This window comes from Peromyscus californicus, unplaced genomic scaffold (assembly GCF_007827085.1).
Source record: "Peromyscus californicus insignis strain IS unplaced genomic scaffold, ASM782708v3 Scaffold_19__1_contigs__length_69161282, whole genome shotgun sequence".
NCBI classification, from domain to species: Eukaryota; Metazoa; Chordata; class Mammalia; order Rodentia; family Cricetidae; genus Peromyscus; species Peromyscus californicus.
This window is the reverse complement of record NW_026294491.1, coordinates 23,722,624-23,744,813: the sequence shown is the minus strand read 5'-3', so window position 1 is coordinate 23,744,813 and position 22,190 is coordinate 23,722,624. Positions and strand designations below refer to the sequence as shown.

At 45.2% G+C, this 22,190-nt stretch overlaps 1 protein-coding gene and 1 pseudogene across 1 annotated transcript in view; both read right to left on the bottom strand.

Annotated features, from left to right (window-relative positions):
• The window catches only part of Tet1 (tet methylcytosine dioxygenase 1), an 87,453-nt gene extending 86,319 nt beyond the window's left edge, over window positions 1–1,134 (bottom strand). The window contains exon 1 of the mRNA XM_052744851.1: window positions 894–1,134. The gene's annotated coding sequence lies outside the window, so the exon portion shown is untranslated. The remainder of the gene's footprint in view (window positions 1–893) is intronic.
• Window positions 1,135–5,749: 4,615 nt separating this feature from the next.
• LOC128115088 (uncharacterized) lies at window positions 5,750–5,849 on the bottom strand (annotated as a pseudogene).
• Window positions 5,850–22,190: the final 16,341 nt, after the last annotated feature.

The following is a 22,190-nucleotide window of genomic DNA, read 5'->3' as shown; positions in this document are numbered from 1 at the left end:
GGTCAGGACCCAGAGCTCACGTGCAGCACGACCTGTCTCTGGCACTCACTCCCTGCCGCTACGCCCTCGGTTCCCTCTCCAAGATCCCAGACCAGGAGCACTCCAAAAAAAAACTTTCCTGAAAGTCACTGGCAACACACATCCTCCTTTCCCCAAACCTCCTGGTCGCCTGCACTCCCCAAGCGGAGCCGCCGTAGCCCCGTCCCCAGCTTTCCCTCCCGCAGACCTCCGCGGAGGAGAGGGGGAGGGATCTCGAACGCCGGACACACTTCAGCACGCCACAGCTCGCACTCCCCACTCTCGCCTCTCCTCGGCCTCAAAAGACTCCCCGACTTTCTCCAAGTGCCTGACTCGGAGAACACCCGTGCAGGGACCTCCCGGAGGCCACGGTTGCACTTTCCCCTACTGGATTTCTAGCTGATCCCGAGACTTGAGGGGGTCGGGGGGGTTGGGATCCCCATGAGAACCCGTCCGAACCGCGGCTCTGCATCTGGGGAGCGCAGTAAGGTTCCCCGCCGGGAGCATTGTTAGCTACCCGCCACAAAACACCCGGAGCGGCCCGGGGTAGGAGGTCGCAGCGCGGGGTTGGCCCACACGAGTCATCACCGGGCTTCAATGGATGCGGAGTCCCCCAGCCCAGTAGAGATCCGCCCCCCCCAACCCCAAACCCCCGTCCCGCCAGAGTTTTAGCGCCCTCTCTCCGCACCCATGCCCTCTGCGACCGCCCCAGCTCACCCTAGGCGGCCTCCGGATCCTAGGACGGCGCGGGTCGCCCCTGCTCCCAGCCCGCACCAGCCCTTGGGCAAACTTTCCAGTTGGTCTTCGTCCGCACAACTTAGGAGCCCGGGGCTCCGACGTGTGCCGGGGAGGACGGGCCTAGGATGGACACTTACCATCCGGCTCGGTCAGGGCCCAAGCACCCGGGGTGGGCAGCTGCTCCCCCAATGTCCGCGGTGGAGAGGCAGGTAGAGGTGCATGGCTAAGGACGGGAGAGGGTGTCCAGGGCCGAGGGCAGACCCCGGAGTTGAAGCGCCGGTTGCAGCGTGCACGAAGTGGTGCCAGGAGCGGAGTGCAAGGCCACTCAATGGCCAGGTCAGCCCCCAAGAGTAGCGGTGTCTCCCCAGGACAGACCTCAAGGAGTGTAGCTGGGGCTCAGCTTTGGCTGGACCCTGCACCGCTGAGCGAGAGGCAAAACGCGAGCTGGATTTTCCCAAACCGGAGCTGGACTTCTCTCGACCCTTCCTCCTCCAGCCGGTCACTCCCTCCCCTTTCCCAAAATCCCTTCCACACTCCCTCCCCCTTTCTTAGGTCAAGGGAGAGTGTTGAAATCTACTGGTCATATCTCCTTTCCTGATGTGACTCTCTTAAAAAAAAAAAAGCTCTCAAATGAATGTTTTCAGAAGCAAGAAGGATCATCCAGGTAAGGTAGCATCCTGGAGCCTTAACTGGGCCTGAGCGCTGTCAAACAAACCTTAACACCAAAGAGAAACCAGTGACAAACCATACTTGATGTCTTCCACATGGTTATTTTTATTATTAGTCATTTGACCATGGACTTCTTCGTGATCAGAATCACTTTCTAGGAAAGGAAACGAAGAGGCAGGGCAGGGCAGTTGGAGGGAAATTGCGGCCATGAGAAACTTCTTAGGCTTGCCACCAAAACTGAGTCAACTAGGCACATCCCAGTGCGCCATCTGCCTCTTCCAATCTAAGACAGACGTCATCGCTGTAGTTGAGCACTGGTTCCAGTCAGGGGGAAGGGGGAAATTCTCATGGACTCAAGTCCTCTTCCTCCATCCCACACCTGCATTCCGTTTTGAGCACATTACAAATGTACCTGGACGGTTGTGGTTTTTTTCTGAGAAATATCCCCAAACTGTCAGTCTTACACTTACCCTAAACAGAGCATTTAATTTATTTATTTAGGTTTTTCAAGACAGAGTTTCTCTTTGAACAGTCTTGGTTGTCCTGGAACTCATTCTATATGGCCTTGAACTCACAGAGATCCGCCTGCCTCTGCCGCCTGAGTGTTGGGATTAGTTTTATTTTATTTTTTTCATTTTTTTTTCTTTCTTTCTTTGGCTTTTCGAGACAGGGTTTCTCTGTGTAGCTTTGGAGCCTTTCCTGGAACTCACTCTTATAGCCCAGGCTGGCCTCAAACTCACATAGATCCGCCTGCCTCTGCCTCCCAAGTCCTAGGATTAAAGGCATGCGCCACCACAGCCTGGCCTTTTTTTTTTTTTTTTTTTTAAATGAATCTGATATTTTGGCTAGCCTTGAACTTGATGACCTTGAACTGACTCGCCTTGTTTTACTAACAAAATGCTGAAATAAAGGTTTGATACCACCATGGGCAGTGGTGGCACATACCTTTAATCCTATCACTCGTTGGAGAGGCAGGCGGATCTCTGTGAGTTCAAGGCCATCCTGGTCTACAAAGCAATTTCCAGGATAGGCTCCGAAAGCTATGCAGAGAAACCCTGTCTCATAAAAATCAAAACAAAACAAAACAAAACAAAACCACACCTGCCTTAAAATTTTTAAGCAGATAAGGGTAACACACTTTTGATCCCAGGCAGATCTCTAATTTTCAAGCCAGCCTTGGAGACCTCTTTAAACAGACAAAAAAGAATAAAGACTCCAGAGTCAACCTGAGATGGCCAGTTTAAGGGTGCTTTTGGCCAAGCCTGATATGAGTTTGATCCTTGGCACCTCCCTGGTAAAGAGAACCAATTCCCACAATCCTTCCTAAGTGGCACAAACACAAAATTAGGAGAACAGAAAAGTATAAAAACTGCAAGGGCCCGCAGTAAAAAAGGAGAATCAGGACATGCTACTAAAAACCTCATCCCAAAGGATAAAAAACAAAGATGCAAGGAATCCACTGCTCCATTTATAATGGGTTATCAGGAGCGGGGCTTTTCCCATGTTTCCTGGCCTGAAGAAAACAACCAGCAGTTCTTCCCTGCTCACACCTCAGCACAAAACAGTTCTTTCTGTGACCAGGTGTGTGTGTGGCTTCTCTTCTCCCTCAACACCTGACCACCCATCAGCTGGGTGGCATAAATAGTCAGACTTCTCTGCCAGAGACTACTCGTGCCAGGTCCTCTTGAAGATGCTCAAGTCTTAGGTAAAATGGTTTGGCATTCTGCACATAATTTACAGAGGTCCTCTCAGGGCATCTTCCTAGACATCGGTTTACTTTTTTTTTTTTTTTTTATTTGTTTTTCGAGACAGGGTTTCTCTGTGTAGCTTTTGCGCCTTTCCTGGAACTCACTTGGTAGCCCAGGCTGGCCTCGAACTCACAGAGATCCGCCTGCCTCTGAGTGCTGGGATTAAAGGCGTGCGCCACCACCCGGCATCGTTTTACTTTTTGATAGGGAGTCTTCCTGTGTTTTGCAGGATGGCCTGCCTCTATAGGATGCTTCTGTCTGAGCCTCCAGAGAAGCTTAGATTACAGAATTAAGTGACGACATTTCCTGTGTTCTCCCCTGTACTTTTAATTGTTGAGACAGGGTTTCACTATGCAAACTTGACTAGGCCTGGAACTCAACTGTATAGATTGGCCTGGAGAGACCACCTCTCTGTGCCTGAAATTAAAGTACTAGGTTTAATTCAAGTGCTAGAATGAAAGGTATGCACCAATATGCCTGGCATTTATATCGTTCTTATTACTGTTATTATTATCAGGCTAAATGATACCAAGTCTAGCCATCTACATAATTGTAGTAGGAATTAAACTCGGATCCTAATCAAACTTAAAAGGCATGCATGTTATTGATCAATACCTGCTCCCTTCCCAAAATTGTTACAGACCTTGTCTGCCAGCCCTGGCTTTTGAGGTACTAGAAGGCATTCTGCCCAATGTGCAGCATCCCTAGCCCAAGTTTTTGTTGTTAGGCTTTTTTCTTTTGGGGGTAGTTGTGTTGTGTAGGGACAGGGCCCCACTTTGTAGTGCTGGCTGGCCTGAACTCCGTACATACACCAGCCAGCCCTGCTCCTTGCTTCCCTTTTAAGAAATTCCTATCTTACTTGCATTGCTCAGTTTTACTGTGCGTTTCTCTTTTCTCTTTTGCAGGATGGTTGGCATGTTAGGCAAGCACTCCAGCGCTAAGCCACTTCCCCAGTCGTAAATCATGTTGTTTTGTTAAAATTTTTACATTGGAAAAAAAAATCTACATTGATTTACTGATTTGGAGGATCAGAGTGCATGGGCTACTGCACCTGTGTGGAGGTCAGAAGACAGTTTCTGGTTTCTCTAATCCCGCCCCAAGGGCTTCAGGGATGGAACTCAGGTCATCAGGCTTGGCAAGCAAACGCCCTATTCTCTTTGAACCACCTCAATAGCCCTGGTTGGTTGATGTCCTTGAGGTGGTTCCACTCTATCCCAGGTCTTCTTGAAACTCACTGTCCACTCCAGCTGGTCTGGAATCTGCAGAAATCTTCCAGGCACAGCCTCCTCATTCCTGGGATTACAGGCGTGAGCCACCACACCCCTCCCTATCTTAAAACCACAATTCTGAACCAATAAGATGGATGGTTCAGTGGGCAAAGGCACTTTCTACCTTTTATTTTTCTTTTGGTTTAGTTTTTGTGGTGTTTGAGAAAGACCCTCTCTGTGTAGTCCTGGCTGTTCTGAACTCACTCTGTCCATCAGGCTGGCCTTGAACTCAAGAGACCACCTTGCCTCTGCCTCCTGGGTGCTGAGATAAAGGCATGTGCTCCCATGACCCAGCTTCTACCTTTTTATTTATTGTGTGTGTTTGGAAGGCGAAACAAGTGGGATCCAGGGATTGAACTCAGGTCATCAGGTTCAGCGTCAAGAGGCACCTTAATGGCTACAGAACATACACACACACACACACACACACACACACCCCTGAAATACAAATTTTCATTGCCATATCGTAGTTTGCTTAACTTGCTTCTGAAAGGCAAAAATAGGGATTCCTGCCCACCAACCATCTCAAGCGTAGTAATTTGCTAGGAAGTCCACAGTCTTTACTTACAGTTGGAAGGACAAAGACACTCGGCTGGAGGAACAGATGCAGAAGGGCAGTGGAAGTGTGAAGAATCACAAAGCTCCCAGGTTCTCTCTGGACCTACTCCCCTCCCTCATCTCCTTGACCACAGAAACTCAGAAAATCCTGTTTTTGAAGGGTCCCAGCTCCCCACCCCTTTCCAGGAAACTGGTAGAAAGGACCAATGGTTCAAATCCAGTAATCTGTCTGCTCCCCTGCAAAGTACTCCACCCCAGAGGCTACAGCTGCCCCACCCTGAAGCTCTTCTTTAACATAAACTCCCCAGTGATTAACAAGATTGTTCAGAATAACTAAAGACACTCCCTGCACTCAGGAAACTCCTGCAGTTTGGGGGAGCCCTGTGACAGAATCTGGAACAAAGACTCTTATACTTGACACTAAACCACACAGGCACAATCCTAAAAACGTTTTCTCATCCAGGTTCCAAACTGATAGGAAGAGCATCAGGAACTCACAGGAGGTGTGAAGAGTGAGTGCGGATGTGACTCATTTAGTAAAATGCTTCTCTGACATGTCTTAGGTCCAGAGTTCTATCCTTGACAAGGCAGCAAGTTTGAGGCCAGCCTGGGTTGCATGAGACTTTATCTGTTTTTCCAGAAAACAGCTGTGGGTGGGATTTGACTAACACAAGGATAGTGAGAAGGCTCAGCAGATTCAGAGGACTGTGCCTCAGTTTCCCTGCAGGTGACCATTGGGCTGGGGAAGAGCAAAATATGGAACACTTCATGAATTTTGGGGTTATCCTTGCACAGGGTCCATGCTAATTTTCTCTATATTGTTCCTAAATCAGCAAGATACCTAGTCTTTCCTTTTTTTTTTTTTTTTTTTTTTTTTGGTTTTTCGAGACAGGGTTTCTCTGTGTAGTTTTTCATCTTTCCTGGAACTCACTTTGTAGACCAGGCTGGCCTCAAACTCACAGAGATCCTCCTGCCTCTGCCTCCCGAGTGCTGGGATTAAAGGCGTGCGCCACCACCGCCTGGCTGTCTTTTAATTTCTAATGTTTTTATTTTCTGTGAGCGACTGTGCTCTCTGAATGTATGCTACGCACCACATGTGTGTCTGGTGCCCACAGAGGCCAGGAGGACATCCAGTCCCCTGTAACTGGAGTTACAGATGGTTTCGAGTCACAGCTACCTCTCTAGCCTACTGTTTTACTTTTTAGAAGATTAATCTGTTTCTGTTGCTGGAGAGATGGCTCAGCAGTTAAGAGCACTGGCTGCCCTTCCAATGGACCCGGGTTCAATTCCCAGCACCCACATGGCAGTTCACAACTGTCTGTAACACCCTCACACAGACATGGGGGCAGGCAAAATACCAATGCACACAAAAAAAATTAAAAATAAATAATAGCCGGGCGGTGGTGGCGCATGCCTTTAATCCCAGCACTTGGGAGGCAGAGCCAGGCGGATCTCTGTGAGTTCGAGGCCAGCCTGGGCTACCAAGTGAGTCCCAGGAAAGGCGCAAAGCTACACAGAGAAACCCTGTCTCGAAAAACCAAAATAAATAAATAAATAAATAAATAAATAAATAAAAATATTAATAATATATTAATAATAATATCAAAGATTAATCTGTTTTACTTTACTTATATTAATGTTTTGGATGCATGTATGTATGTACACCATGTGTGCCTGGTGCCCATGGTGGTCAGAAATGGGCATCAGACCCTGTGGAACTGGGGTTGTGGAGGGTTGTGAGCCACCATGTTGGTGCTGGGAACTGAAGCCCGGTCCTCTGCAAGAGTGACCAGAGCTTTTTTTTCATTCAATAATTATATTTATGATATTCATTAATTACATTAATTGTATTGATTTATTACATTCATGATATTATGTCCTGATACTATTGTCCATTTGTGGAGTTTTTCCTTCACACAAAACAGAGGTTCTGTACTTAGGAAATCATTGCTGTATATTCCTTTCTTCTCTGTCTTGAGATAACGCCTAAGCTTTCTGTCTCGATGAATTTGTAGATTCTATATACTTCATGGTGACCAGAGCTCTTAACCACTGAGCAATAACACTGAGCCATCTCTCTAGCTTGTTTCTGTTGTTTTGTTTGGACAAGGTCTGGTGTAGCCCAAGCTGGCTTTGAACTCACTATACAACCCAAGATGATCTTTTGTTTTGTTTTGAGACAGGGTTTCTCTGTGTAGCCATGGCTGTCTTGGAACTCACTGTCAACCAGGCTGGTCTCAAACTCAAGACATTTGCCCAGGATAATCTTCAACTCCTAACCAATGGAATGACAGGTCACCACCAGCACACCTGCTTTTTCCTAAATACCACTTATACCTCTATCAGTCGGTCATCTCCCCTAGGGCTATAATCAGAGGGTATCTCCATTCCACTTCAAGCATCTCTGGGGCTGGGTGTGGTGGTGCAGCACCTTAATCCCAGCAGTTTAAAGGAAGATGCAGGCAAAGCTCTGAGTTCCAGGCCAAGGAGAGAAAGAAAAGAAGGAAACCAAAAATTCTCACACAAATCTACAATCGCAGCAATTGGGAAATTGGGGCAGGATAGAAGGACCCCAGATTTCAGGCCAGCCTGAGCTACACTGCAAGCCACAGACTAGCTAGCCAGGGCTACCCCGTGAGATTCAGTCTCAAAATAAAACTAAACAGTAACAAGAACAGTAAGACCCAAAACATAAAGAAAGGAATATACGAAGTTGGGAGGGGAAAAGGGTGAGCATGTTGTTGGAGGGAACAGAGAAACTGGAAAGGAGGAATGGGGTGTATGTGTGTGAACTGGATACAAACACATTTCATGCATGTAGGAATATTACATTTAACAAAATACAGCAGGGGACCAGCGAGAGGGCTCGGTGAGTAAAGGTGCCTGCTGCCAAACCTGACTACCTGACTAGATCTCCAGGTTCCACACGGTGGAAGGAGAGAACAGAGTGTCTGCAAGGGCCCCCTGACTAATGCACGAAAATGCACACATGCACACCATGAACACATGTACAAGCTAAATAAAATCCAATGAAAAACAAAAAAAAAATTAATTGGGTAATACCATGGTAATGTTTTTATCTTAGACACCAGCATTAAATATACATAATTAAATATAACCATTTTAAACTAGGTGGTAATGGCAAACACCTTTAATCCCAGCATTCAGGAGGCAGAGGCAGTGTAGAGCCATTTCCAGGATAGCCAGAGGTATACAGAGAAACCCTGTCTGAAAAGACAAACGAGTGGTGGTGCACGCCTTTAATCCCAGCACTGGGGAGGCAGAGCCAGGTGGATCTCTGTGAGTTTGAGGCCAGCCTGGGCTACAGAGCGAGTTCCAGGACAGGCTCCAAAGCTACACAGAGAAACCCTGTCTCAAAAATCCAAACAAAACAAAACAAAACAAAAAATAGCCCAACAACAAAATATCTGTATTTGTATACACACACACATAATTTTATTACTGCTGGGCTGTATAATAGGAGCTATTGTTGAATGCAATTATCTCCCACCTCCTAAGATAGAAACCCATGTCCCGTGTGTGTCAAGGTGGTACTATATGACATCCCCGGGCTCTTTGAGTCATCTTTACACAGAATACTAGGGATGTAGCTCAGGTGAGTAAGTGCTTGCTTAGCATACACACTGCCCTGGGTTCATCTCCTGTACTACATCAAACCAAACATGGTGTTCAAGGACTGTAATCCCAACACTCCGGAAACAAGTAGGAAGACCAGGGGTTCAAGGCTCTGATGTGTAGCAAATTGAAGGTCAACCTGGCCTATATGAGACTCTATCTCAAAAAATAAATAAATAGGGGCCGGGCGTTGGTGGCACACGCCTTTAATCCCAGCACTCGGGAGGCAGAGCCAGGCAGATCTCTGTGAGTTCGAGGCCAGCCTGGTCTACAAAGCGAGTTCCAGGAAAGGCGCAAAGCTACACAGAGAAACCCTGTCTCGAAAAAACCAAAATAAATAAATAAATAAATAAATAAATAAATAAATAAATAAATAAATAAATCACCCTGTAGGCATTGCTGACCTGTCATCCCAGCACTCCAGAGTCAAAAGATATGAGCATAAGAAGTTCATGGTCGCCTTTGGATACAGAGGGAGCTTGAAGGCCAGCCTGGGCCACAATAGACCTTCTCAAGGAGAGAGGAGGGGAGTCCCCGAGAAAACACTTGCCACCACACCCATTTAAGTATACATTATTTTTAAAAGTCCTGGGAGCCAGGGGTGATGATACACATCTTTAGTACCAACACTTGGGAGGCAGAGGCACTTGGATCTCTGCAAGTTCAAGGCAGCCTAGCCTAGTCTACTGTTACCAGTCTCGTTGGTGAACCTAGGAGACTGGAGCGTAAAAATGAGGTGGACTGAATAACTCTCACGCAGCAGCCATCTTTACTGAGGGCATCAGACCATTTGTATTTTGAGGGATTTCTGAGAGCTAGACAAGGCCATAGGAACGTAGGCCATATACAGTCACAGGGCAAGGTCACATGAGTTTGGGGTGTATACAATCAGGAGGACAACTCCTGTTTAGAAACATCATTCTGAGTAAGATGGGTAAAATAATAGGTGATCTAAAGGAAAAGCCACTCCCGTTTACGACACCAGGGAGGGGCATGAAAGCACATTCCAGGAACAACCCATGTTCTGAAGGAAAGGAGGTTACAAGTCTATTGTCTTGTTTGTTTTCTCAAAAGCTCTCAGAAATCTCTTCACACAGCCTCATTCATAGACAGCGTGGTGACATCACTCTCTTTTTCATGTTCATTTCGTTAGTTAGTTAGTTTTTTTGAGACTGGATTTCTCTGTGTAGCTTTGGAGCCTTTCCTGGAACTCACTCTGGAGCCCAAACTGGCCTCGAACTCACAGAGATCCGCCTGCCTCTGAGTGCTGGGATTAAAGGTGTGCGTCACCACCGCCTGGTCAAGCTTTCATTTTTTAAATGCAGTATGCCCAGAGCTGTTTTTGTGTTGTTATTGTTTTGTTTTTGAGACAGCGTTTCTTTGTATACTCCTATCCTGGAAATCTTGTAGACTAGGCTGGTCTCCAACTCAAGAGATCTATGCCCCTGCCTCTGCCAAGTGAAAAAAAAAATGTATCAAAAATTTCTGCTGTAACTGTTCAATATCAAAACATAAATTCCTCAAAAATCTTGTAAATGGTGTATTTAATCTATATAATTACTGAGGTGGGTATACGTAAAATTACTTGACCATGTTAGTATTGAATTTAACGCTAGAATTTTCCAAATATGCCATTGTTGAGGTCCCAGGTTATAATTAAACCAAATCCTAGGCCCAGAGGAACTAGGCCTCCATTGTGCCAAGCCATTACCCTGTGGGTTGATAGTGGAAAATAATGTAATTATGAACATGCCATAGAACTGACTTGAGTATAATTATACCACTGATTATTATCTAAGAAACAGTTAGAAACAAATCTCCCATGAGGACCCTGATCAATTAACGTACAGTCATGAAGCTCAATGATTTTTCTTCTCATTCAGCATCTGCACCAAAGAACAGGCATATATTTATAATTTACATAAAAAATAGTAATGTGCTGGTCGGCGGTAGTGCATGCCTTTAATCTCAGCACTTGGGAGGCAGAGGCAGGTGGATCTCTGTGAGTTCCAGGCCAGTCTGGTTTACAGAGGGAGATCAAGGCCAGCCAGGACTACACAGAGAAACCTGTCTCAAAAAAAAAAAAAAAAAAAAAAGCCAAAAAAAAAACAGGCACTGGATAGACATGCTCAACCAGAAGCCCTCATCACATTTATACAGGTCATCATGGGAGAAAAAAGATTCTTCTCCTTTGTTGTAAATGGCCTTAACTCTGCCCCATGAGGGCAGACTTGAATTCTGACGTTTCCTCCTTCAGCTGGACAGTTATTACCTCTCTGGTGATGTCCACTATCCCCACGCCTTTGGTTAGATGTCCTTCTTGATTGGCAGGGGCCAGAGGAGCCAGAGAGGAATCTGGAGATGAGCAGCTCAGTAGATCCATCTGCAAGAGCAGACACACTTCCCTTCCCAATCTCCCTTAGCCAACCAGGCTAAGTCTCAAATTGTCTACACCACACAGTCTTGCTTAACGGCAGTTTAGAGTGTTCTGAAAAGAAATGTTTTTGAGTAAAAAAAAAAAAGAGAGAGAGAGAGAGAGTAATATAATACAACAAGGATCAAATTCATATAATTGTTGACATTGGGTCTTCCCCTGATTTACTAATTTGGGCTGGAGAGGTGGCTCAGTGGTTAAGAGCACTGACTGCTCTTCCAGAGGTCCTGGGTTCAATTCCTAGGACCCCTATGGTAGCTCACAACTGTCTGTAACTCCAGTTCCAGGGAGACTCAACACCTTCACACAGACACACATGCAGGCAAAACACCAATGTACACAAAATAAAAATACATTTAAAAAGTAGAAAGAGTTCATTTTTTATTTGTAAGGCAAGGAGCAAAACACCAACGCACACAATATAGAAATCAATAAATAAATAAAAAAAGAGTTCACCTTTTATTTTTAATGTAAGGAGACAACCCAAACCCAAACATGGTATGTACTCACTCATAAGTGGATACTAGACATAAAGCAAAGAACAATCAGACTGCAACCCACAGAACCAGGGAGGCTATATAGCCAGGGGGACCCTAGGATGACTGTGGCTTATAAGTTTTGGTTTTACTCAATTACTGGGCAAGCCTCAATGAAACATTTCACTATTAGGATAAGAAGTTGTACTATATCAAGCTGATAATAGAAAAATAAATAAATAAATATGAAAAAAAGGGTAAGGACACCTTAAAAGGAGTGCTCTAAAACCACATCCCATCCAGTCCCACTTACTGTTCACTAGACTCTCTCCTGGAGGCCCTCAGTGCAAATGTTTCCTTCCGCTTTACCACTTCTACATTCACAGCCGTCCTGCAATGTTCGTTTCCGGTCAAGTTAGGTCAGTTTCCATTCTCGGTGCATCCCTCCCCTTCATGCGCTAGTTTATGTACAAGTCAGTTAATGCTGTGTCTCACTCTTCCTGCAGGGTACCTACCCATTTGGGGTGAGGATGTGCAAACTGGGGTTCCAAAGCTATCCATGATTACCCCAAGACTCTGATTCTTTCTTAGTCCACCGAATAAACTGTCATCAAACAAACAGCACAGTTTCAATATTTAATCGTTGAGAAGTATCTCGACAAACGCCGATTAATTACAGCAAGTTCAGACTATAGAGTTTGTACAACCAAGGATGGCTACAATCTTTTGTTTGTTTGTTTGTTTTTTGGAGCATGAGAAATTTGTGTATAAAACATATACTCCTTGTCCTTTCAAAGGGCCATCTCTAAAAGCATTAAAATCACCAGGTGGTGGTGGCACACGCCTTTAATTCCAGCACTTGGGAGGCAGAAGCAGATGGAGATCTGTGAGTTTGAGGCCAGCCTGGTCTACAGAGAGAGTTCCAGGACAGCCAGGGATACACAGTGAAACCCTGTCTGGAAAAACAAAACAAGCATTAAAAGAAAAAAAAAAATAGAGGAGGGAGTGCTGGAGAGATGGCTCAGGGCTTAAGAGCACTGGCTGCTCTTCCAGAGGACCCGAGTTCAATTCCCAGCCCCCACATGGCAAGCTCCTAACTGGCTATAACTCCACTCTCAGGTGATCGGACACCCTCACACATATATGCAATGTGCGTGAAGTAAAAATAAATAAGTTATAAAAAAAATCTTTAAGCCTCTCTATGAAGTCAGCACAAGGCTCAGAGGGACCTTGTGTAATTTTTATATGACTAGAAACTTAGCGTTTTCATAGGCTCTCCCAAATCCTCCACCTCACACGTGGAGAAGTGCCCTCACCTTCCTTAAGCATTTCCAGCCGACCGGAAATTGAGCAGGGATCTTCTCCCCTTGTTTAGATGCATTTTCAGTATCCTTTTGGACTCTGTCCCAAACCTAAAGTTCGAAAGTTCCTTCTGGAAACTAGCGCTTACAGTCATAAATAACCTGCAAACAGCCAGCCAGCCACTGTGGTTGTGAGGCTTGTACTCCTCCTTTCTTTAAAAGTTATGCGCAAGCTGGGCACGAAGCCAAGCCTTCCCCGGTTTCTGCTCCAGTATGCTCGCTCCCGTCGTCCTTCTGGAGGGTCCCCACTCTCTTTATCTTGTAACCAACCTCGGGTCTCTGATTCGCGGCCACGCTTGTTACCCTTCTAGTTGGCAGCGTGAACCCGGGAGAGTGGAGCGTAAAGATGAAGCAGACCGGGACTGAAGAATCCTGCAATAGCCATCGTTACTCAGGACATCAGACAATCTCCATTTTGAGGTTATTCTGGGGGTTAGGCAGGTCATAGGAGCTTAGGCTGTATACAGTGAGGAGGGCAAGGTCACAGGAGTTAATACTGTCACCGAGACCACTCCTGCTTGCAAACAACATTCTGAGTAATAATGGGTAAGAAGATAAGGTAATCTAAAGTAAACCCGCTCCAGTTATTACACCCGGGCGGGACACCTGTAGAAGACAACAGTTGGGTTCCCAGAACCCACACAGAAGCTCACAACCATCTGTAACTCCACTTCAGGGGATTCTAGAACCTCTTCTGGCCTCTGCAGGCATCTTACATGCCAGTAAAACATTCATAAGCATAAAAAAAAAAATCAAAAGTCCAAACACATATGTCCTACCATAGGGAGGGACTGGTCATGCCACAGTCCAAAGCAGACCATATTTATTTTAAAGATTTTGTTTTGTATTTTTACTTATATGTAGCAGTGTGAACATATAGGCGTGTGGGTGACTGCATGTTGTGCGCAGAGGCCAGAAGAGGCATTGATATTGGATCCCCTGCAGATTTTTGCTATCCACCTTATTTGAGACAGGGTTGTAGCAGAATCTTAAAGGGTCTTATTAATAAAAAACAAACCCAGGTGTAGCTAGAGTTTTCCTGCCTGGTCCACAGTCAGGATAAATCTCTCTCACCTGCCAGTCCCACAGCCGCTCAGACCTGACCAAGTAAACTAGGAGACTATATTGGTTACAAACTGTATGGCCGTGGCAGGCTTCTTGCTAATTGTTCTTACAGCTTAAATCAATCCATTTCTGTTAATCTATACCTTGCCACGTGGCTCGTGGCTTACCGGCATCTTCACATGCTGTTTGTCATCGTGTCGGCTGGCAGTGTCTCTCTGACTCAGCCTTCCACTTCCCAGATTTATTGTCCTCCTTGTCCCGCCTACACTTCCTGCCTGGCCACTGGCCAATCAGTGATTTATTTATTGACCAATCAGCAACACACTTGACATACAGACTATCCCACAGCACTTCCCCTTTTCTTTTTTTTTTCAAAAAGGAAGGTTTTAGCCTTAACAAAGTAAAATTACATATAATTTGGGAATTTGGGCGTAGCTTCTCTTACTACTTCCTGCTGGAGGGGGGGCGCTGTATCTTATGGGGACACAAAGAAAATTTTAGGATCATGGAGTAGTCCGTGAGGCTGTATCGTCTGAGCCAGTCGCCTTCAAACCATTCTGGATGTTGGATCATCTGGGCCATGGTGTCATCTGAGACCTTTCAGGTGGTCTTGGCTGGTCAAACCTGATGTATCTTAATCTGGAACAAATCCATAGCCTTTGGCTTTCTGTGGGAACAAAAGCAGAGTCTCTTTTCCAAAGCAACATATCCTTATATCCAAATTTTGAAGTCAAGGTACCTTTAAAATATACATTTTGGTTTAACTCAACATCTTTTACAATCAAATGTTTTTCTGCAGTTACAAATCCCAAAGACAACACAATCCAGATTCTCTGTGTAATATTCATCTTTACGCGGCTTATTTTTTATATTAATTTTACTGTCTCTTTAAAGACTTTATTTTTTGTTGTTTTTTTTTTGTTAAAGACTTTATTTTTTAAAACTATGTATTTGTTTATATAACTGTATATATCACCTTTTTTGTCTCTTTCAAGCCTACGTATATTTGTATATTTTACACACATTGTAAACTATTACATCTGAATCTGTCTTATTGTGAATCTATTGCTTTAAACTGCAGCATTTGTAAGACTGAACCGGTGCTATGGCTGCTGGCTCCGCCCACCTCAGCTTCCCAACATGGTGGTACGTTTACTGCCAGCCCTGGGAGCTATCGTGGGTCTATGCTTTTATCCAAGCAGCATGTAGTCCAGAAACCTCTTTTTTAGTTTTGTACTAGCAAAGGCTAAATCCACCACACAGCTTAATGTGCTACTTGCAGAGGCCTCATTCCCGCCATACGGCAGATCCGAGCACGCACGCTAGGAACCCACCAGTAGCTCAAACCGGCAGGTGCCGCTCATTTGAGAGACAATTAGGAAGCTGTTTTTAGCTCCGTTTTAGAATCTTTTCTCAGGTTTTAGGTGGAAACTCTTGCCACCACGTTGGACACCATTTGTAGATGTAACCAACCTTCTGATTAAATAAGAAACACAGAACCAATGCAAAGAAGAAAGCCAAGAGGTCAGAGCTAAGAGCTAAAACCTTACCCTTCCTCCTGCAGTGGTCCTACCTCTCCGAACCAGAGCTACTGTCTGTGTTAAAGTCTTTATATAGAATTTCTGTTCTGTCTTCTCATTGGTTGTAAACCCAACCACATGACTGCCTCCTCACGGCCTATCTGTATAGGCCTCCAGGTTTTCTATGATTGGTATTGAGATTAAAGGCATGTGTATCCAATACTGGCTGTATCCCTGAACACACAGAGACTTACCTAGCTCTGCCTACCAAGTACTGGGATTACAAGCATACGCCACCACTGCCCTGCTTTCCTATGGCTTGCTAATAGCTCTGACTCCGGGCAACTTTATTTATTAACATACAAATAACATTTTAATACAAATAAAATATCACCATACCCAGGGCCAGGTACTGGGGTGAATGCTGGAAGATCAGAGAAGCAGAACAAGCCACAGCTACCTCACCTTGCCAGTTCCTCAGCTGATCCTGTTTCCTCAGACTGGAAGCCTCTGAGTCCTCATCCAGAATGGGTCTCAGCTGAACTGTAGCTCAAAAGCCTAAAAGCTTAACCAAAAGTTAAGTTCCTGGTATTCATGCCTTATATACCTTTCTGCTATCTGCCATCACTCCCTGGGATTAAAGGCTCACTTCTTGGGATTAAAGGCTCACTTCTTGGGATTAAAGGCATGTGTCACCATGCCTGGCTGTTTCCAATGTGGCCTTGAACTCACAGAGATCCAGAGGGATTTCTGCCTCTGGAATCCTAGGATTAAAGGCATGTGCTACCACAACAAAAACAAAAAAACTCAAAAAAAATTCTTTTTTCTTTTCTTTTCTTTTTTTTTTTTTTTTTGTCTTTCAAGACAGAGTTTCTCTGTGTAGTTTTGGTGCCTGTCTTGGAACTCACTCTGTAGACCAGGCTGGACTCTAACTCACAGAGATCTGCCTGCCTCTGCTCCCGAGTGCTGGGAATAAAGGCATGCACCATCACCGCCTGGCAAAAAAAAAAAAAAAGGAAAACCAGACTTAGAATTTATTTCATCTTATAGCTTGCTGTTCCAGGGAAGTCAGGGAGGCAACTCCTGAGGCAGGAGCTGATGCAGAGGCTATGGAAGGATGCTGCTTACTGGCGTGCTCCTCATGACTTGCTCAGCCTGCTTCCTTATAGAACTCAGGACCGTCTGCTCAGGTATGACACCACTCTTAGTACACTGGGCCCTCCCACATCAATCATTCTTTTTTTTTTTTTTTTTTTTTTTAGAGCTGAGGACCGAACCCAGGGCTAGGCAAGCGCTCTACCACTGAGCTAAATCCCCAACCCCTTGTTGGTTTGTTTGTTTCTTTTCTTTTTTTTCCACATCAATCATTAATTAAGAAAATACTTCCCAGGTGGTAGGTCAATTGGGTTTACAGATTGAATCAACTGAGGTCCCCTCTTAGATGACTCTACCTTGTGTCTAGTTGACAACAAACGGGCTAGCACAAAACTGAAGAAGGGGCCGGGCATGGTGCCTCACACCGTTAATGCCAGCACTTGGGAGGCCTAGGCAGGTGGATGTCTGTGAGTTTGAGGCCAGCCCTGGTCTGCACATCAAAGGAGACACCATCTCAAACAAACAAGCAAGCAAAAACCAAAACCTACAGACGGCTTTTAAGTTAGTCATTGTCATGTTTATGGTCTATTTATTGAAGTATTACCTTTATTCAAGGATGTTTTTGCCATCCAGGCTTAAGTTCTTTGGTATTTTTTGTGTGTCTCCAAACTCCTGTGATTAACAAACAGCTGCTTGCCTTCCTTCCTTTATTTATTTAGAAAAATATTCACAAATATTTTATTAATTTTTTTTTTCTTTTTGGTTTTTTGAGACAGGGTTTCTCTGTGTAACAGTCCTGGCTGTCCTAGAACTCAGTTTGTAGACCAGGCTGGCATTGAACTCACAGAGATCTGCCTGCCTCTGCCTACCAAGTGCTGGGATTAAAGGCATGCTCAACCACTACTGGGGGAAAATTTTTAAATAAAATAAAAATAAACATTTGTCTTGCCTGCAAGGTGTGCTGGGGTAAAGGGAGTGCAGAGACCAAACAACGCTGGCCCAGCTTGAGGCCCACACCACGAGAGGGAGCTCACTTCTGAGAGCCAGGACAGGAAGGAGGGATGGCTCAGAGCGCTAGGATAGAACCAAAAAAAATGTCAATGATTCCTAATGATATTCCGCTATACTCTTAGATCAGTGCCTAGCCCAACTGTCATCAGAGAGACTTCGCCCAACAATTAAAAAAACAGATGCAGAGACCCACAGCCAAACATTAGGCAGAGCTGGAGGAATCCAGCAGAAGATGGGGAGGAAGAATTATAGGAACCAGTTGGGTCAAGGACACCCCAAGAAAACCCACATAACCAGCTAACCTGGGCTCCTAGGGTCTCGACTGAACCTACAGCCAAGGAGCCTGTGTGGCGCTGCCTAGACCCTCAGCATGCATATATATTAGATGAGTAGCTTGGTCTTCAGGTGTGAGGCTCCTAACAGTGGGAGCAGGGATCTCTGACTCTGTTGCCCGCCTTTGGGACCCTTTCTTCCTGCCAGATTGCCTCATTCAGCTTAATAGGTAAGAAGGTGCCTGGTCTCACTCAGCTTGACCATGACTGGCTGGTGTCCATGCGTGGACCACTCTTTTTTGGGGAGAAATAGAGAGGATGGAGTGGATGTGGGGAAGAGGATCAGATGGTGGGTGATCACATGATTTTTGTAAAGTTTTTTTTTTCCTTATTGCATCCTCTCTGTAAAACTACTCATGATTTTACTTCTTTTTTTTTTTTTTTTTTTTATTTATTTATTTATTTATTTATTATGTATACAGTGTTCTGTCTGCACATATCCCTGCAGGCCAGAAGAGGGCACCAGATCTCATTACAGATGGCTGTGAGCCACCATATGGTTGCTGGGAATTGAACTCAGGACCTTTGGAAGAGCAGCCACTGCTCTTAACCTCTGAGCCATCTCTCCAGCCCGATTTTACTTCTTAAAAGGGACCCAAGAGGTGGATTCGGAGCTGCTCTTTTTAACCCTACTTAGGAGGCAGTCATTGGCCAGCCCTTGGGTGTACCCCAATAAAAGTCAAGCTTGCTTCAAATTCCACTCAAATTGTGGTAGTGGTCTTATTCTCGACATTGGGATGAACAGATATAAGCTTGCTCTCTGAATTCCTTTTTGTTTGTTTGAGACATCGTCTCTTTCATGCACAGGTGTGCATGTTACCATGTCCAGTTACTTTGGTGCTGAGGCCCATACTAGAACTTGCTGCATGCTAGATAATCTGCAAGCCCTTAATCTTATACTTCTAACAGACTTTTACTCTGTAGCCCAGGCTAGCCTTGAAGGAACCCTGTAGAGCAGGCTGGCTCCACACTCTTGACGTTTTTCCTGCCTCAGCCTCCCCAATGTTGCCATCACAAGCATGAGCCACCATGCTAAGAGACTTTAGGTCTTAGGATCATAAGATGGAACGAAGGGGTACGGGCACTTCCTACTCAACCTGAAGACCCGAGTTCAATCCCCGGGAGCCACATGGTAGAAGAAGAAAAGCAACTGACTCCAGAAGTCGTGTTGTGACCTCCACGTGCGTGCTCCCCCAACCCCAGCATCAAGGAACGTGTAATTCTTAAAAATTACATTAGCTGTTATGTCAAGAATGGACAGTAGAGGGCCAGGGAAAGCCGGGAGACACTGGAATTGTGCTTTATCTAGTTTATGGACAGAATGCAAAGTTCCTGATTGTGAACGAGTAAAGGCTGAAGGAATGGTATACTTCGGTAAGAAGATCAGTGGTTTAAATGTGGATAAGCTAGATGCCAGTTAGAAATTCTGATGGGTGTCAATGGATCCTCTCTCTCTCTCTCTCTCTCTCTCTCTCTCTCTCTGTCACACACACACACACACACACACACACACACACACACACACACACACACACGACGAGAGAGAGAGAGAGAGAGAGAGAGAGAGAGAGAGAGAGAGAGAGAGAGAGAGAGAGAGAGAGAGACAGACAGACAGAGAGACAGAGACAGAGACAGAGACAGAGAGCACCCTGGGAGTGGTAGTGTGGTAGTGAAATCCTGTACTCTTAGCACATGGGGATTGAGGTAGAAGTATCTCAGATCAAGACCAGCCTGGTCCACATTTAGTATTTAGTGCTAGTTCATGGGTGTGGGGGTGATCTGGCTGCAACATGTCACCACACTGATCACCAAGTTGATCTGGTTGGCTATGTGGGTGTCTCCTTCCCTCTTCCCACTCCATGTGCACCCCTTCCAAAGCTATATATTTGGTCAAAGAGGATGACCTTCCCCAAATAGAGGACAGGTCTTCGATAGAGTATAGGAATGGTTCTACCACGCTGCTAGAAACTCCAAACAAGACAAGACTACATTGTGGGGGCCCTAGGAAGGCAGGGATAGAGGAAGGAAGGGAGAAAACACGGGGAAATCAAAGAGAAAGGTAGATAGTTTGCCAATACAGGGGGTTAAAGGAGAAGAAACCAGCATGTTCCTAAGAATTCATTGTTTGTGTGTTGCATAGTGTGAGATATGAGTGGTGGAAGATGGGAGTGGATCAGAAAACCCCTAAGGCTGAGCTGCTTGTGTTGATGCCTGGGGCACTATATTTATATTCAGCAGTGGTACGGGCGGGGTGGAAGCTTACCGGGAAGTTGTAGTTGAATGAGGCACTCTGCCAAGGTGGAGCTGATTTGATAGGAGATAGGAGTAAGTTCAGAGATTCTGGGAAAGAACGGGGAACCAGTAGTTAGGTTCTAGAAAGGGTACATTTCAGGGAGGACAGAGGTAGACCCAGGGACTGTGAAAAGCCAATGATTGCTGTGGGGTGTCTTTCTTTCTTTCTTTTTTCTTTTTGTTTTAACTTGGTGAACCAGTGAGTTTTATTTGGTTTCTTTTTTTAATTAATTAATTAATTTATTTTCCTATTATCAGCTTGATACAGTATAAAATTTTATCTTAATAGTGAAATGTTTCATTGAGGCTTGCTCAGTAATTGAGTAAAACCAAAACTTATTATAAGCCACAGTTATCCTAGGGTTCCCCCTTCAGACACTGAGCACAACAATTAATAAATGGGACCTCTTGAAATTGAGAAGCTTTGGCAGGGCAAAAGACACGATCAATGAGACAAAAAGACAGAAAGACAGCCTACAGAATGGAAAAAGATCTTCACCAACCCCACATCTGACAGAGGGATGTCTTTCTTTCTTTCTTTTTTCTTTTCTTTTTTTTTTTTTTTTTTTGGTTTTTTGAGACAGGGTTTCTTTGTGTAGCTTGGAGCCTGTCCTGGATCTCACTCTGTAGCCCAGGCTGGCCTCAAACTCACAGACATCCGCCTGCCTCTGCCTTCCGAGTGCTGGGATTAAAGGTGTGTGCCACCACCGCCCGGCAAGGGATGTCTTTCTATATGCTATGAATATGTGTTGCTGTGATTGGTTAATAAATAAATAAAGCTGTTTTGGCCCATGGCAAGACACCTTATAGGCAGGCAGGAAATCCAAGACAGAGAAGAAAAGGAGAGGCAGAGGACAGAGATGCCAGCTGCTGCCAGAAAAAGCAAGATGTGAAAGAACCAGTAAAGCCATGGAACACATGGCAAAACATAGATTAGTAGAAATGGGTTAATTTAAGATATAAGAACTAGCTAGCAAAAAACCTGCCATAGGCCATGCAATTTGTAATTAATATTAAGCCTCTGAATGATTATTTTATAAGCGGCTGAGGGACCGCTGGCGGAGGAACCTTCCAACTACAAATGATCAATACAGGCCAGCAGCTTTCTGAGGTAGTTTTGTTTTTTTGTTTTTGTTGGAGATTTAATGTAGGCCAACTTAGTTTCCGATTCTGCATAGTTGAGGATGGCCTCAAACTCCCAATCCTCCTGCTTCCACTTCTGGAGTGATGGGATTACAGGCATTCACCATTAGACCCAGCTTACAATTTATTGTTGTTATTATTATTATTGTTACTATTATTATTGGTTTTTCGAGACAGGGTTTCTCTGTGTAGTTTTGGTGCCTGTCCTGGAACTCACTCTGTAGACCAGGCTGGCCTCGAACTCACAGAGATCCGCCTACCTCTGCCTCCAGAGTACTGGGATTAAAGGCATGTGCCACCATGCCTGGCTTGGCCATCTTTTTGTTTTGTTTTGTTTTTTTTGTTTGTTTTTCGAGACAGGGTTTTTCTGTGTAGCTTTGAGCCTTTCCTGGAACTCACTTGGTAGCCCAGGCTGGCCTCGAACTCACAGAGATCCGTCTGGCTCTGCCTCCCTAGTGCTGGGATTAAAGGCGTGCGCCACCACCGCCCGGCTTGGCCATCTTATTTTTAAACATTTTTTTAGATGTATTTATTTTGTATATGTTTTGCCTGGATTTATGTGCACCATGTGCGTGCCTGATACCCGCGGAGTCAGAAGAGACTCCAGGATTTCCTGGAGCTGGAGTTATGCACGATTTGCGTGCGAGCCACTATGTGGCTGCTGGGAACCGAACCCATCCAGGTATTCTGCAAGAACAAGTGTGCTCTTAACCGCTGAGCCATCTCTCCAGTCCTCAACATTTATTGTGTGTGTGTGTGTGTGTGTGTGTGTGTGTGTGTGTGTGTGTGTGTGCGCGCGCGCGCGCGCGCGTGCGTGCGTGTGGGT